Genomic DNA, 18,834 nt, shown 5'->3' with positions numbered 1-18,834 from the left:
CTCTACACTTGTGCAGCAGTACAGTTTGAAAGATATGGCCAATATGTGACTATATTTATATGCAAAAGAGTTTTTTCAGACAAAGAGATATGGGGTTGTGGGGAGGCTTAGGGTTTCAATGATGACTTGTGTCAGAGAGACCTCTGTTACCTCAATGATGATATATACTGCATAAAAAAACCTGCTTCCTTCTCTCTCTCTCTTTATTCAAAACTTAACCATGGTTAAAAATTAAAAACCAGGGAAGGGAGTTATTACTTTCGTTCACCACACATCCCCTTTCAACCATGGTTACGTTAATTATTAAAGCAAAAAAAAACAAAACAAAAAGTCCAACTCTCTCTCTTGTTCTTCTTTCTTTTATCTCATTTTCCGTTTTGTATTTTGTAAGTTGTAACTATTCTTATAATCATAAAAGAACCTATGAGCGTTTTTCAAATATTATTAGATTCTTCCAAGTGTAATAAACTCTACCAAATCCCTTCATGTGAAGTTTTTTATTGATTTAAGAAAACCTTGCTTTATCTTTACTAAAATAGAAAAGCTGAGTTTCTACTTTAGAAGATAGTAGTAAGAAGCAATAATTATTTTTTTTAAAAACAAAACACTAAGTATAAAAGATAAGTAAATAAAGAGATTAATTTAACCCGAGTTTCAAAACTAAAGAAGCTCTTTTACAAAAACCCACACACATACACACAAGTAGAGCTTAATTGGCTTTTTTGTTTCGTAATTGTGTGGCTTTCATTACGAAAGCGGCTTTCTCGCTCATTGACGGTTGACCAAATGAGAAAAGATTAAAAAGCTGCGACCAGACCAGTCGGTAAAATCCACGCGCTCGTGAGTGTGAATAATACAGTATCTTACTAATAATTTTTAAATGATGATCATCATCATAAATATAAGAGAACATCATCATCATCACATCATGCCTTATTGTTATCATCATCATATCTGTATTTCTCCCTCTCTGACCATGGAGGGGTCCTACGTTTTTTCAAAGATTACCTTTTCTTTTTTTCTTGCAGCTTTGCTTTTTAGTTTTTAACATTATTTTGCAATTTGTATATCAAATTCAAAACCATGTAAATAGTGCTATATAGTCTATACACTTTCCATTTTAACACAAATTCTCGATCACTCATATATATTAAGTTGTTATATTTTGTAATTTATTTCTGAATCATATGTAAACAATTCTAAAATTAACATATTTTGAAGATAATGTATACTTGATTAACAAGATTTTTAGTACTTTATTTTTTTGCATTTTCGTTATTTGGATTTTGAAAAACGTGCATGTTGTACTTAAACAAAAAGAAAAATAGTGTTCGAATATTTAGCGGGATGAATTTGGATATTAATATAAATTAAACAATATTTTATTAACTATTAGTAAATCATCAGTTCATTATTTTGTTAACACCATCGACGTTTGAATATTAGATATATCTAATTAAGTTTATTAAATTACGATGATGTAAAATAAACAAACAGTATTACAGTATACCATATGTTATATTCTGAATTTAATAATTTAAACCGGTAAACCTAAATTTTTAAACCGGTAAACCTATATAATATATAAATATAAAGAGGATATATTTAAAATTTACAAAACATTAGTTATATATATAGTTAATTTATTAAAAAATTATATTTTTATTTTACTTTTAAAAACATAGTCTCACATTGTACCGTATGTTAAAACCTAGTATATATTTACAAACATTCCTATTAGAGTAATATTCTTACAATGGTTTTATACAAAAAAATTGTTGAATAAATTAGTAAAGGTAACGTGAAGGTATACGCGCGAATGGGGAGCGTGTGAGGTGGGGGTAGGGAATAAGGCGGTGGGCTCAAAATGGGTATGGAATCAGGAGGAAGGGAGGGGGGGGGCAGAGATACGGTGTCGTATAGATAGGTTACAGAGAGCCTAGAAAAGCCCTAAACACTGCATGGGATTTGAGTTGTCTGCAAATCCAACATGCATTCCCATTCCATGCCTCCCTCCTTCATTTATTGTTCATATTTCCCAATGTTTTTTTTATTTTTATTTAATACTAAGAGTTACTACTACTACAGTATCAATACTACCAAAATATATAATCAATTTCATCTGTCAGTCAAACATTAATAAATAAAAACGCACGACAAGTGTTGTTGTTGGTAGATTTTTATGGCTAGTTATATTAAAAATCATTCAATTAATGACTCTCTTACAATATGTTATTTATATTGCCATTATTACTTCTTCTGCCTTCAGTCTCTTCAAGACTTTCGGCAGTTACACAGACAAGACAGGTCAGCTTTACTTATTTATTTAGTTTTATAACGTAACTTATTTAGTTTGTTCTCGTGTTTAACCAAAATCACTTGAATCACTTAACCAAAATCTACGCGGTACTTATATTTATCCTAGCGAGTTTCAATACTTTTTAGTTGACAAATTGTATTGGTTATATATATATATGTAGTTTTGTAATGAGCCAAGAAAAAATGTATACAAAGAGAAGCCAAGTAAATTATAAACGAAAGCACGGATGCATACGTACGCCAGGTCGTATATACGGTACAGATTATAATTGTGGATCTGAAGTTGAACGGTCCATATCTCGAGAAAGCGTCGTAATTTAAGCATGTGACTTCCATTACATTACATAATAATAACCCTCTTGGTTTGTTTTTACTTTTTACACGAAGTTATGAGAAAAGGACATTTAACTAGTGTTTAGGTTTCATGCTTTATAATCAATCTATCTCATAGAGATCGATGTTTACCAGCTTTTACACATTTTAAGAAAACAATTATTACTGAATTTAAATATATTATTTTTTTTGATTAAATAGATATTATTTAATTGTAAATCAATAACAATTCAAAATTTTAAATATTTCTAATGATTATTTATTAAAGTTTACAAAACATCAATATTTGTGAGACAAAAAAATATCCCAAAACATTAATTTTTACGAGACAAAAGAGTATAATTATTATAGTTTGGAAACAAAGAAAAATAAAGAGAGAGACAATTATCTCATCATAAACTATAAAAAAGGGCGCTTACTAACAAGAAAAAAAAGTATAATTTCTTTATTGTTTTCTTTCTTTTGTTTGCACGAACAATTTTTTTCTAGTTCATCTTATCATTTTTACTACTATTTGGTAAGTAAAAAACGGATTCTAGAAAATCTTTGAAAGAGTCGTAATTTTGTTCCCAGATTGTGAAAGACATTTTTCATAGTTAAACTGTTCTTTATTATATAAAAAATCAGCTAAACAAATTGTAGTTGAAATCCTTGTTCGTTTTTTTCCTTTTTTTTAATTGCTTTTTTTGGGGTAAAATTTTTCTAAGATAAAATATAAATAAAATTTGCCAACAAAATGATTAATAATGTACATGGAGGACCATATATTAACAATCCATGAACATGGGTGTGGCATGATTTAGGCATCTCTAGAAGTACTTTTTTACATAAAACTCAATTCGCGTCCATATTTTAAAGGACTTTGAGTTTACCCTCAAAACTCAAAAGTACGAAACTTTCGATTTCTGTCTTTGTTAATTTGGTTACTACTAGTCCATAGCGATAGTTAACTAATGAAACACCTATCACCTATATGTGGCATCGCTAGTACGATATATAACATGAGAACAAAATATATATGACTATATGAGCTTGGAAGCTAGGGTTTTTGGTTTTCTCAACGCATACCTGATCAAAGATAAACTTACGGTTCCTAAACTTACATATATTTTACTGAGGATTTAAAGTTTATATATTTTGCAGAAATCAGATACTTCTTAAATTTTGTATACGTACGTCAGATTTTTATCTAGTATTTCGTTAGTATATACGAATATTTTTTCTTCACGTGAGAAAGAGACGTGTTGATATTCTCGACAAACATAAAAGCTGGATTCAGTTCTTTATTATTACGTACATACTATAGTGGAGAGATCATGTTTTACAATAAATTTAACAAGCATGGGCATTTACAGATATTTTCAGACATCACATACGTAATAGCACCGCCTACTAATGGAGCGATACGAATTAAAAAAGAAAAAGATGTTGGACCCGTTGATGAAACGAAGTATCCAATACAGTAGCATTGGCATATATGAGTAGTTGAGTATATATTTGATAAATAAATAAAAATAGTAGGTCCATCTTGTTTTCGATAAATCATTAGACCAAATATGAACATAAAGAAAAGTTTGATTGATCGACGTATTCCGTTTAGACGTATGTCCACGTTTGTACAATGACAATGTAACCGATCTATTGAAAGTAATAATAGTTCAAATTTTCAAAAGAAAATATGGATCCCCTTCTATGTTTTTTTTTCCCCTTCTATGTTATGAATATAGATGTTAGTGGATATTTGAATCAAATATTTGGATTAAAATTTGTGTGTGGATTTTAACAAATTAAATTATAATCAAATGAATCTGGAATAAAAAGCGAGTGAGCATGACAGGGAAGAGATCTACGAACAAGAAAGACGTGGAGTGGGGAGGCCATGGGGAGGGAAAAATAAAAGGTCACACTACGTTCACGTGCATGAGCATGTGAGATTCTGTAGACGTGGCAACACGTGGTCCCAAGTGACCACACTCGTGCGGTGTAACGTTGTTCCTCCACGACCAGACATCCCACTTCTCAACAATCATTTGAACTCATCTCCCACGCGCTTTTTATCTTCAGCGTGTACATCACGACGCCTTATTATAGTAAAATTGTAGTACTATAGGTCCAAATGGTATCAAGATCTCCACATGAGTGACTTTATAGTTTGTAATTAATTTAGTAGTACTACTAGATCGATATTCAATGGGACGTAATGAATTTAAATCATATGTATATGTGAAAATGTGCATTTCTATGGATAATATATGATGATAGTTTTGCCATTTGTGCTAATCATTATGTTGGATAAGAATATAAGATCAAAAGACCATAAAGTTATAAACTGTTATACTCTCTCATCACTGATTTTATATGCCAGCTGCATATTTGTTTTGAACTAAATTAGTGTGTAGACTTTTTAAACTTATAACTAATAAAAGGTAATTTAGAACCTTAGGACGTGAATGGTACACAGAAAAGTGGGGCCTTTTTCAAGAATTTATTAATAAAGCAAATATTTCACCAACCAATACAAATAATGCATGTGGGCGTTTATCAAAAAAAAAATAGCGGAATTACTCAAAACAAGTGTTTATCCAACGGATTTATAAATACCACACAGAATATTATACTTTTTGATTAATATAATTAATATGTATATATTTATATTAAAAAAACAAATTTATCTTCCTCTCACTATTATTTCTTATTGTATTATAGGTAATATTTTTTACTTATTTTTAATAACTCTTTTATACAAAAAATATAACTTATATCTATATATATTTTTTGACATATATATATAATTATTATTGTTAGTTTAATGAATTTGGAACTAGAGTTTGATATTATGAATAAATTTGTAAATCATATAGATAATGGTTTTTTTATTGTGTTGTACTTTTTATGATTGAACTAGTAACTGATTCAATAATAAATATATATTATTAAAATTTTAATTTTAAATAAATTTTGGTATTTTAAATTCAGAAATTAAAATATATATATTTATTAATACAAAACAAATAAAAATATATATTATACTAATTATTAATAAAATAATATAAAATCCGTACTGCCAATTGTTTTTCACCAATCAAACATTATTTTGTATCATTTATTTTACAGTAACCGTACTTGTCCCGCAAATACATTTGTGCTGCACGTACCGCAGTTAGATCGTACCGCACATTCAAATCGTTTCTCCCACACTACTAAATCCGTGGTTACGATTCGGACCGTTAATATATATGTAACCAGAAATATTATAAGTGGGTTTTATTTAAGTCAATGCCAAAGTATATATATATATATATATATATATATATATTTTTTTTTTTTTTGAACTAATGCCAAAGTATATATATAACTGTTATTTCTGTAATTTTTTTTCACTCGATAATATTGATTAGAAAATTAGAATATAAAGCTGAAACATTTACAAACAGAAGCTTGACTTGAGATAAGTCCTCGCTCAATAAAAGCCACTAGACTAAAATCTCAAAGACTAGTTTAAGGAGATGCATGTTATATAAACCATGATCTTTACAAAAAAAAAAACAAAGAATTTTCTGTCTAGAGACGGAGCACTTAGGATAGAGGACATAACGACCTCATTTAGGAAGAATTGTGTTAACCAGGCAGGATGACCAGAAGCTATATAGGAGTGTAGCGGATTCTCTTATGTTACACTTCTAGCTATGAGATAAGTTCCTCTATTCTTTACCTTTGATTCACCAACTTTATACATGTTATTTCTGTATATAAAGTTGTTTTTTATAAACCATATATCCCGCTTCTTTTGACATTTCAATGAGACGACGTTTTTTAAAAAAAATAGATAAGAAAAACCTAGAGATATAGGTCTCAAAGTTTAGTCATATATATCATCATGACTTTGGTAAGAAACAAATATGACGATGGGGATCCAATGTCAGCCGACCAACAAAACTATCATGTTTACCCAATAATGAGGTCGTTAGATTAGTATACAATGCTTCGTTTTAAAATAATTAGCTTATCATTTTAATACTTAATTAGATTAAGATAGGTGCTAGAGCACGGGATTGAAAATTCTTTTATTTATATTGTAATTTTTATATAAAATATAATTTATGTGATTGTTTTAAAAAGTTATTTGGATAAAATATTATACAATAAAATCATATGCTAAATATGATAACTTGAAAAAAGACACATATTTTGTAAGTTTTATATTGCTAATGATTCTAGATAAGTACCCGTGCTATAACACTAGTTAAATTTTATTCTATGCAAAATCTTGTATATTTTATATTTTAAAATTAAATTTTAATATGTTGTATTAGTTTATGTATGTGAAGTTATTTCAACAGTATATTGTACATCATGACTTGAATGTCATTATAAGACATAATTTTGTAAATTTGGTTTTTTAAAAGTGAGTTATTATTTTATGAGTAATTTAATATATTGTTATACTTTTTATTTTAATATATTTACCTACTTGGTTTCTTGATATTATAGTGACATATTATTGACATTGCTATAAAAAAATCAATTTAGAGTGTTTATAGTTTCTAACTTTTATATTCAAGTTTCAATATTTTAAAAATATTTCAAAATAAATTAGTTAAAGTTTATTATATTATAAAATTGTAAAATTCAACAAAAAAATATATGATATTGAATTTAAATATTCAGATTTTGAACTGTTACTCAGTAAAAAATTTAATTCAATAGCATTTTTAAAGAATAATATTACTAAAGTTTGAATATTTTATAGATTGAACAATTTTTATTTGTTTTTAAAAATTCAACTTATGGTATATACGGAAATAAAACTATTTTTTAATTATATTGAATAATATGATAATTTATTTGTTTCACAAAATAGACTCATATATAAAAATGATAAGTGAAGTATAATGATAATTAACAAATTAATATGTTAAATTAGATACCAAAGGATTTTATTTGATGAATAATTTTATAAAGAAAATTAATATGGTAAGTTAGATGATATCAAATGATTCTTTAAAATATTTCTTTAAGATTTTTGGAAACAACGTGATCTACTAATAAAATCTTCCGAAAATAAATTAAAGTTACACATACTATTTAACTTGTAACCAATTAATCTATTAATTAATCTATAATATATTTATAACCAACTTATTAAAATTATATAGTCTACAAAAACAGTATTGTGTACTTCCGTTTTATTATAAAGGGGATTATATAGAAATAGGAGTAGATTCTTAACCACATATATACTTATATAGAAATAGGAGTAGATTCTTAACCACATATCAAATATTATGATCACATCATATAAAAATAAAAGGTCCCACGTGCGTGCCCAACCATGTGCTAAAGCTCTTTGGTACTTTCCACTTTCGTTTTCGTATCCTCAATTTACACTTACACACACCAGTACCATGAAACGATCATAAAGCATAATTCATTTTTGGGATGTTTTTTTCACACAGTATGATTCATTTAATGTTGAAATCGGACATTTGTAATTGTTTTGAATTGTATACTGTCAATCTCAATATAAAATGAACCATATAGGGACAGTACATACATATCTAACAAATGCAATTACAAGGGACAATTACTAAGCGGTTTTGTGTGTTTGGGCCCTTGCAAAGTCTCATAAAATGAATCTTGAAAAACTATATGTCAGTGATCCCATGAAATGAAACTTGAAATACAAACCTCACGCATGACTTAAAAGATTGTCGTCTTTATGAAAAAAGTCTTGCGCTTATTGATTATGTAGATCGATGGAATCTTTAGCTTTTAAGATTTTTTTTTCTACAAAGAAGAAAGAAGATCTTGCAACAAACTTTTGAAATCTAACGTGTGGCTTTTGTCTCGAACTTTATGAATAGTACATTCGTCTTTGTAATGTTTAGATTTTACTGATAACGCAAACACCTTAAACTCAAAATCGTGTGGAAATGATTGAAAACACACAGATTATCAGAAGTAATATATTATAGGTAGTGACTAATCTATATAAGGTTCTATGATCAGACTTATCTATATTAGGGATTAAGGAAACTTAATTCAATTAAAAAAATAAAATAAGAACAGTTGCAAGGGACAGAAGCGAGTGAAAGCCACGTGAGTAAAAAAAAAAAAGAAAAACTTTTGTATGTCAGAGAAATCACGTGGGTAGTCACATGAGATGAAGTCCACGTGTCAAAGAAACAAGGAAAAAAGAAAAGGACACGTGGTCTTACGTTATCGCGCGTGGCTCATTTGTCCCTCCCTCACCGGACACTCTCAATTTCTTTCCCAATCATTCGATGCGGATGCGATTTGCCTTTTCTTATTTTTCACTAATCTTACTTATAAATTACCTTTTTACCATTGGGCCATCACCCACTCACGAGCTTATCAAAGCCTCAATCATTTCTTATGAATGGCACCACCGCGTGACTCGCACGTGACATCAAAAAAAACAAAAACACTAGTCCGCCACTAAAGTCGATGAATTTTATTTGGGCCTTTATCAGCCTATTTAGACCACCATTACTGGTAAGTACTCTCATGATTTTTCTTTAGATTGGCCCCAAAATTGTAATTAAAAATGTATATCCAAATCTATTAGTCTGAGTATTGATTTTTTGGCTAGCAATTGAAGCAACCTAAGAGTAACGATACATGGCACACATGGATTGGATGATACAGAAATACAAAAGCTAATTTTTTTTTCTTCCCATTTTTTTCTTTCTTTGTTTCGAGACTCTCTCTCTTTCTTCTCTCTCGACAGAGAAGGCGACTCGACTCCATCGACGGCGATTACGGTGGAAATCGGAAAAATCTGTCGATTCACCTCGAATCCTTCGATTTTTCCGGCTAAAACAGGAAGATTTTGGTTGAGGAAGGCGAAGGACACTGCGATCGGCTTAACCCGGAAGATTTGACGCTTCGGTTGTGACGACGAGCAACCTCCTTCTGCGACAACGACAGTGGCGGTTTCTTCTGATGGCGTTAAGCGGACGGCAAGATCCACTGGGAGACGAATAAGGAGAGAAGGTTACGTCTTCTCATCTCTTACTTATTGCATGTTGTTAATGTTAGGGTTTAGGATTAAAATCGATTTGATTAGATGTTCAATTGGTTTTGAGATTTGTTTGGAGAGATTACATGTTTCGGCTTAAATCGATTGTTTGTCTCATAAGATGAAAGTTGTTCCTTGTGTTTTAGATTGTATAGGGATGAACCGTCTTTGTGTGTTTAGATTGTAGAGGTAACCATGCTTTTGATCCTAGTAGAACAAACAATAACACTTTACGGTTTCTGGTGCTTTAAAGGTTTACAAGACAGTGATCTAATCTTTTGTAATGTAATTGTATCTGGAACTCAAATATTTTAGTTTGAGTTATTTGGTTTTCGGATGAAAAGGTATGAGTCGTCTTTTTAGTAGTATTGAGATGAATCGGCTGTTGTTGTATTTGATTGTGATAATGTTTGATGCTTTTTAAATGTAACATGTGTGTTGTTCTTAGGAGTGTAGCTGAGTTTAGTTTGATGTTTTGTAATTGTTATGGTGTGATAAATATTCACTCTTTTGTCTTGTTTTGTGCGAGGTTTACATCAACCGGACAATGGGGTTTGATGGTGAAGAGTGGTCTTCATCAACTTGACATTAGGAGTGGAATCTCTTACTTGAAAAGGTATGCTCCTTTTATGTCATTGTATTTTTGTTCTTAGGTTAGGCTTGGATATGTTTTTGGGTTAACCGTTTGTTCATGTGTTTTCTAACAATTGTTTGAAATTTTTCATAAACCATAACTTGTTCCTTTTATGTCACATTTCAATTTTAATTAACCGTATGAAAATTTTCATAAACCGTTTGTTTGTTTTTTTATCAAATGCAGGAGATATTTGATTTGAATCTTAATAAAAAAAAAAATAGTTTACTGTTTTATTCCCAAAATGATTGAAATTGAAATTAGTCTTAACTTTAAACACACCTTTCATGTGCTTTTGAACCTAAAGATTTCCTGAAAAAGTTTCCAGCTGTCTATTCAAAGAGATATACTGAAAAGTATATCTCTTTTGTACTAACCACTCATTAACTTTAAACAAACCTTCACCTCAATATAAACCTCCAATGTTAACTATAAACAAACACTAACCTAATCCATTACCCTTTTCTCTACAACACAATCAATGGATTCTCCAAACCCTTTTGGTAGTGACTCTTAAAATTTCATGGATCTTTTGAATTCTCAAAAAAAATTCCAACGTTTCTGCTAATTCTGCACAAACCTCTCACCATGTCCAATTTAGCTCTCCTTTCTCTACTCAACCTACTCAATTTAACCCTCCTTTCTCTACTCAGCCTACTCAATTTGATGTCACGTGAAGGGAAACAAGTTTGATGTGAAGTGAATGGAAGATGTTTGAATGTTATCACGGGTTGAAGGTGTTTATGTTTTTACCCGTGAATGTCTTTGTTTGTAATGTGTGTCAGCTTTTCACTTTTGTTTTTGTTGTATGTCTTTTGCTCTTTATAAGGGTTGTATGTCTTTTGCCCTTTGTAAGGGTTGTATGTCTTTTGCAAGGACAGTCATGACTTCTCCAACCTGTGAATTTTGTATTTGGTTGTGTGTCTTTTGTAAGTCTATATATTGGACAAGTTTATCACAACTGCATTTGCTTCTCATCCGTTTCTTCTCTTCTGATTCTTCTCATCTATTTTTCTCTTATTTTCACATGTTTTGTTACAAAATAACATCTTCATTACAAAGTTTGTGTTACAAAGTTTAGATACTTTTCACAAACCCATTTCCATTACAAAATAAAACTTAGTACAAAAATGTCTAATTGGAGTTCTGATGAAGAAATTGATGAAATGGTAGAGGAGGAAGTTGATAGTATAGTGGAGGAGATCCAATACAACTACACTCATCCGGAAGTACCAACAGCTCCTATAGGCCGAAGGGTGCACATTAATAGAAACCACGAAGATGGCCACACTTGATTATGGAATGATTATTTTAGTGAGAATCCGACTTATACTCAAGATATGTTCCGCCGTCACTTTAGAATGAACAAACCATTGTTCATTCGTATTGTTAATACTATTGAGAATGGAGTCTCATACTTCAGACAAAGACGAAATGCTACTGGACGGCTCGGTCTTTCAGCACTTCAAAAATGCACAGCAGCTATCCGGATGATGGCATACGGATGTGCGACAGATGCGATGGATGAATATTTACAACTCGCTGAAACAACCACCCACAAATGCCTTCTACATTTTGTTGAGGGAGTTATAAATCTGTTTGGAGATGAGTATCTCAGAAGACCTACAGCGGAAGACCTCCAACGATTGATGAATATTAAAGAACATCGCGGTTTCCCCGGAATGATAGGGAGCATAGATTGTATGCATTGTGAGTGGTAGAATTGTACCACTGCATGGAAAGGACAATATTCACGTGGATCTGGAAAACCGACTATCGTACTAGAGGTTGTGGTGTCACAAGATTTATGGATTTGGCACGCATTTTTCGGACCACCAGGTACGTTAAATGATATCAATGTTTTGGACCGCTCACCGGTGTTTGATGATATCCTAGAGGGCCGAGCACCGAGAGTTTTATACGTTGTCAATGGAAGGCAATACAAAATGGCGTACTACCTAACTGACGGTATCTATCCCAAATGGGCAATTTTCATCCAATCCATTACACTTCCACGTGGTCGAAAAGCAAAACTCTTTGCTCAAAATCAAGAAGCATGTCGTGAAGATGTGGAGCGTGCATTTGGAGTCTTGCAAGCTCGATTTGGAACCGTGAAAAATCTCGCACTTTTTGGGATAAAAGAAAAATAGGGAAAATAATGAGAGCATGTATCATCCTGCATAACATGATAATGGAAGACGAATGACATGAATACAATTTCTACTATCCAACAGAGTTCTATCACGGAGAAGGAAGTTCCCAAGTCGATTTATCGTATTCTACAAATATGCCAACAACTATACACAAATGCATGATCATTTGGAAAAGACCGTATTGAGCATATCTGGCAAAAATTTGGGGCAACCGCAAAATAAATCTTATTCCGAATTTTGTTTAATATGTTTAATATTTCAACTTTTGTAATATATGTTAACTATTCCAAATTTTGTAAAATATGTTTAATATTCCAAAATTTGTAAAATTTTATTGTTTTCTATTTTATGTAATATAAAATATTTAAATAATTATTTCGTCATTTTAGATAATTAAAGTTTTAAAATTAAACAACATAAATTAAAAAAAAATATTATTTATATGGTAGAGAACCATCAATGGAATTCTCTAGTAAATGAGTGATTTTGCATGGTTACTCTTAGGGTTGCTTTAGTTAATTTAGTATTAATTATATAATTTTTTAAGATGAGAGTAATCATAGAAGATTACTCCACTAATGATACTCTTAGTACTTGTACGATACTAAGATTTAAGAAAATTCACTTTCAACCAATTTTTTTTTCAATTCGCGGTAAATTGAACACATCAAAACTGTTTTAAAAGTACTGTAAGACGTTGCTTTTTTTTTTTCTAAACTAGAGCATCTGTAGATTTGTCCCACCTGATGATATATTTAAGTGATCACTTTGCGTGGACAATGTCCTTGGTAAGGGGGATTTAATTCTTTTTTTCTAGCTAACATGAAAATTCACATTACACACTTGAAAATTTATATTACATATTTGGAAATGCTAACATGATGTCGAAAGGAAGTCATATAATTTATGAAGGAAGTCAGTTCAAAGCTCCCCAAATATTATTAGAAGCTTCCAAAAGCGGTTAGTCGTTTCAAGAAGCATGAAGGAAGCCCACAAGGTGTGTGACACGTCTCAAGACTGATACCGATTCTGTGATAACTGGTAGCAGCAGGTCACAAGTATTTTAAAATGATACTTTTGTTTTCTTATAAAAAGACTTTGGGTTTGTGTTTTGAATTCATGCAGTAATATGGGGTTTGTTTGTTTTCATCTTTCTTCACTAAAAAACTCTGTTTTTGAATTCAAACGATTTGCAGTTTTACTACTTTTCTGTTGGTGCGGGATTTAGCACCCCCAACATACCGTTCTAAATTAGAAAAATAAATTGATTACTTAACCGGAAATCCGGTTAAGGATCTACATGAAGGCCTGTTCGGACAAAGAGGCTAAGCCCATCAATGAGAAGCCGACTTCCTAATTCGCCCGACGGCCGATTTGAGGAAGAGATGGGAACTATCCATATCTCATTCTGGACAATAAGAAAAGTTAATATATTATGTGATCAATGAAACTGTATAAAAGGGGAGAGACTTCTCCATTGTAAAGCATCCAGCTATTAATACAAAAAACCCTAATTTACTACTTTTACTTGTTCTTGAGCGGAAACAGCGGAAACCCTAACTTCTTCCTCAAGAGATCTTTTTCCCCTTTTGCTTACTAGTTTTAATCCGAGTTCTTTGAGAGATTACTTTATTGAATTTGTTTCCCCCTTCAAACAAATTCATTGTGTGAAACCCAATTTCTACAATTAGCGCCGTCTGTGGGGACGCAAAATCGTCTTTACAAGTCAATTTCTCAAGAACTAGCAACGATGTCTCCGATGACCAACACAGAGGCAAATTGCACTTCCTCAAGCGTATCCGATGTCACGAACCTCCAGCTGAGGACGGTGTCAAAGATGCCCTTGACCAGGGGATGGAGCGAACCCGTGAACGTCCGGACGATCTCGAAGCAGAACGTTCAAACGAACACCCAACGAACCGGAAGACGACGCCCTTTACGGAACATCAGCCTGGTGTCCGAACCGAGGATTCCTCTGATCGTGCGACGATGCCGGTACCAATTCCGCAAGTTGTCTCCACGGAAGATTTCAAAATCTTGTTCGGTACCATGACCAAGGAGATCTACCAGATGATCTCCGACACTAACCGAAGAGTTGACGCTGCTGTGACTCAGACAACCCTATCACCACTTTCCACGGAGCAATCGCCTGCAACCAGGAGAAGCGATCTCACGCGTCGTCTCGACTTCTCAGACATACCGATAGTCAATCAAGCGGAACGAGGAAATCCTCGTCCCTTGGCGACTTCGGTCATCCAACCGACGGGTCCAAACTCACGGACCCGCGAGACCCCGTTTGTCCAAACCGCCCATTCGACAAGCATGGGACCCCGCCTCGAGATTGAGGAAATCCAGTCGCAAATCCGCGGCATGAATTCTCTCCTCCATCGGGCTATTAGCACAGCCCTTGAGATCGACAGGATCGTCGAAGTCACTCGTCGTACCCCTTTTACACCACGTATCTTGCAAACCGCCGTACCAAATGTCAAATTGAAGACCCGGTCCTTTTCATGACGTCATTCATGGCAACCGCGGCCAAGGCACGGTTTACTGACGAACAGAGGGATGTCGTATACTGCCAATTTTTCGTCGATAGTCTTTCCGATCCCGCCATAACCTGGTTCACAAGACTCAATTCAAACTCGATTGATAATTTCACCCAATTGATGACAGCTTTCCTCAAGCATTATCGAATTTTCATCGAACGAGGCATCACGAGTTCAGACCTCTGGGAGATGGCAGAAGAACCAGGCGAGCCTATTGGAAGTTTCCTGGGCAGATTTAAAGAATAACTGGCAAACGTTTCCGTCCCAGAAGATGCCGCAATCGCCGCTTTCAGAAAAGGATTAATTCCCGGTTCGGCCTTAAGAAAAGACCTCAACATCCCGGAACCCAAAGACCTCGACGACACACTACACTGATCCTCCCGATTTGCACTCGTGGAGGATGAAGATGCTCGGCTGGCCGCGAAAGTTGTAATCTGAACCACCAGCAGCCCCCATAAAAGTCAGGAATCGGGAGGAATACCACGAGCCCCGAAAACACGACGATCCTCAAGAACGAAAGAAGGGGATAGTTCACGCAGTTTCTGAAGTCGACGGACAAAATAAGTCGTCCTCTGATCCAAAAGAACTATACTACAACTTCTATATGGTACTCGGTCATTCCACGCACGAGTGTATGCACTTGAAGAATTATCTCTATGGAAAATATCTTTCGAGCATAGTGGAAGATGTGTTCCAACCCCGAGGTCCCCGAGGAGGGAGAGATCGCCGTGGAGGCTGGCGTGGCGGTCGATCTAATGGTGGTCGAGGAGCAGGCGGTCATGGTTATGCAAAAAACGACCCGATTAACCACATTCCACAGACAGCAAATAAGGGTTTTGTCGACCATGAAGAAGAGATGCCCCAGGAAGGCCAGCTACCCGCTCCCCCAAAAAGACAACGAGGACAGAACCCTGAGCGAGCTAACTCTCCTCATCGAGGCCGAATAACCATGATACTTGGCCTACCAGAGGATTGCACCGACTCCGTTCGGGCACTAAAAAAGAGGGCACGCCAGATTTGCAGTTTGCAAGCGACCTCAGACGAGCCCCACTATGTTCGGATCCCATATCATTCACCGTGTAAGATGCCAAAGGGATTTAACACCCCCATTCGGACCCCCTGGTCGTTGAGGTAACTATGGGCGAGTTCGACGTCGAAAGAGTCTTGGTAGATACTGGAAGCACCGTAAACGTTCTGTTCTGGCATATGTTGGAGAAGATGGGTGTCACACCCTAGCAGATCAAGCTCGAGAACCGAACACTGACCGGATACGACGGGATCGCTAAAATGTCAATGGGCAATATAAAAATTGCAAGTTCGTGTCAGAGGAGTGACTCGAAAAACTAGATTTCTGGTCGTCGATGCACTCCCAATTTACAACGCTATCCTGGGATCACCATAGATATACGCGATGCAAGCTGTACCGTCAACCTACCATCTCTGCCTTAAGTTTCCTAGCCCAACAGGGATCTCTATCTTGTATGGTGATCAAAGGATGGCCCGTACTTGTTCCGTCATCGAGAAGAAACAAAGGAAAACTATCAAATCACCTCGGTCCCTACAAGTCGGAGCAGGACCATCTCTTCGTTCCTTGCAAGCCAGAGCGAGACCGACTCAAATCTCCAGAATGTCGAATAATCCAAGTAAACATTGATCCAACGGACCCAACGCGAACTGTTGGGGTGGGAGCCGAACTCGAAGACAATATTAAAACACAACTCATCGCCTTCCTGCAGTCTCGGTCTTCAACTTTTGCTTGGTCGACAAAAGACATGGTCGGAATCAGCCCCGACGTCATCTGCCACAGGCTTAATATCGACCCAACGTTCAAACCAGTTAGGCAGAAACGCAGGCGCCTGGGTCCGGATCGGGCGAAAGCGGTCCAAGACGAAGTCGAGCGCCTACTCAAAGCAGATCTAATAAAGGAGGTCCAATACCCGGATTGGTTGGCCAACCCGGTCGTGGTAAAAAAGAAGAACGGAAAATGGAGAGTCTGCGTGGACTTCACCGATCTCAACAAGGCGTGTCCTAAGGATAGCTTCCCTTTGCCGCACATAGACCGACTCGTCGAGGCCACAACGGGGAACCAATTGCTTTCATTCATGGATGCTTTCTCAGGATACAACCAGATCGCCATGAGTTCAACAGATCGTGAAAAAACGACATTTATCACGGATAGAGGGACCTATTGCTATAAAGTTTTGCCGTTCGGATTGAAAAACGCTGGGGCAACTTACCAACGGCTGGTCAATATGATGTTCGCCGATCTGCTCGGATGAACTATGGAAGTCTACATCGATGAAATGCTGGTTAAATCTCTGGTTGCGGAACAACACGTTCAGCATCTGGTTGAATGCTTCGACATTTTGGATCGATACCAAGTGAAATTGAATCCGACGAAGTGCATGTTTGGCGTCACTTCGTGTGATTTCTTGGGGTACATTATTACCGAGCGAGGAATAAGGGCCAATCCCAAACAGATTGAAGCAATACTCAGCCTCCCATCCCCTAAGAACAAACAAGAGGTGCAGCCTCTAACCGGCTGGATCGCTTCCCTAAATTATTTCATTGCCCGATCGACGGATAAGTGCCTTCCTTTCTATCAGCTCCTCGAGGGAAATAAGGATTTTCATGGGAATGATGATTGCGAGATCGCCTTTCGGCAGTTGAAGGAATACCTGACTAGTCAACCAGTGCTGGTCAAACCGGAAGACGGCAAAACGTTATACCTGTATGTTTCAGTTTCCAGCCCAACAGTCAGTGGTGTACTGGTCCGAGACGACCGCGGCGACCAGAGACCGATATTTTATACTAGCAAAGCCCTCAACGATGCGGAATCAAGATATCCCACGTTAGAAAAATTTGCTCTTGCCGTGATCACCGCTGCTCGTAAACTTCGACCGTACTTTCAATCACATTCCATCGTCGTGTTTACCGACCAGCCGCTCCGAACTATCCTCCATTGTCCCCTTCAGTCTGGACGCATGGCAAAGTGGGCGGTTGAATTGAGAGAATACGATATCGATTTCATTACCGACCTTTTCCCTGAGCTCGACGATCTGACACCCAAGGAAGAGCCTTGGACCATGTTCGTCGATGGATCGTCATCTCACCAGGGATCTGGCGTGGGGATCATTCTCCAGTCTCAAAATGGCAAAGTACTCGAACAAGCACTGAAGCTCAATTTCAAAGCATCCAATAACGAGATAGCTACGAGGCTGTTCTAGCAGGGATCCGGTTAGCACGGGGACTCGAAATAGCGCATCTGCAAGTTTCTGTGATTCCCAGCTGGTACTCAGTCAGTTCGACGCTAAGAAAGAGCGAATGGGAACATACCGCAAATTGGTCTGGACATTATCTGAAGAGTTCGTTTCTTTTTCTCTAATAAAGATTCCGCGAAGTGAGAACGCATCGGCAGACGCTCTTGCATCTTTGGCCAATTGCTCGGATCCAGAATTGCGGTGCACAATCCCTGTCGAGTGCGTCGAAACGCCCAACATCGATCTAGCCAGTCTGGTCTCTGTCATCAATGACAGTTCGGTTCCAATGGAAATTGACGAGCCAATAAATGATCTGACGGATGTCACAAAACCACCTGATGATTGGCAGGTCGAGATTAAGCTTTATATCTCCAAAGGAATTGTCCCGCGAGATTGCTGGGCAGCCCGGCGCCTCAAGGCTCGAAGTGCTAGATACATTCTCTTGGATGGCAACCTATACAGTCGCAGCTCGTCCGGCGTTTTCCTTACCTGCGTCAGTCGCGAAGAAGCCGAGAGAATCATGATGGAGGTATAAGAAGGCGACGGT

The sequence above is a fragment of the Camelina sativa genome, chromosome 16, assembly GCF_000633955.1.
Source record: "Camelina sativa cultivar DH55 chromosome 16, Cs, whole genome shotgun sequence".
NCBI lineage: Eukaryota > Viridiplantae > Streptophyta > Magnoliopsida > Brassicales > Brassicaceae > Camelina > Camelina sativa.
This window is presented reverse-complemented; position numbering follows the sequence as displayed.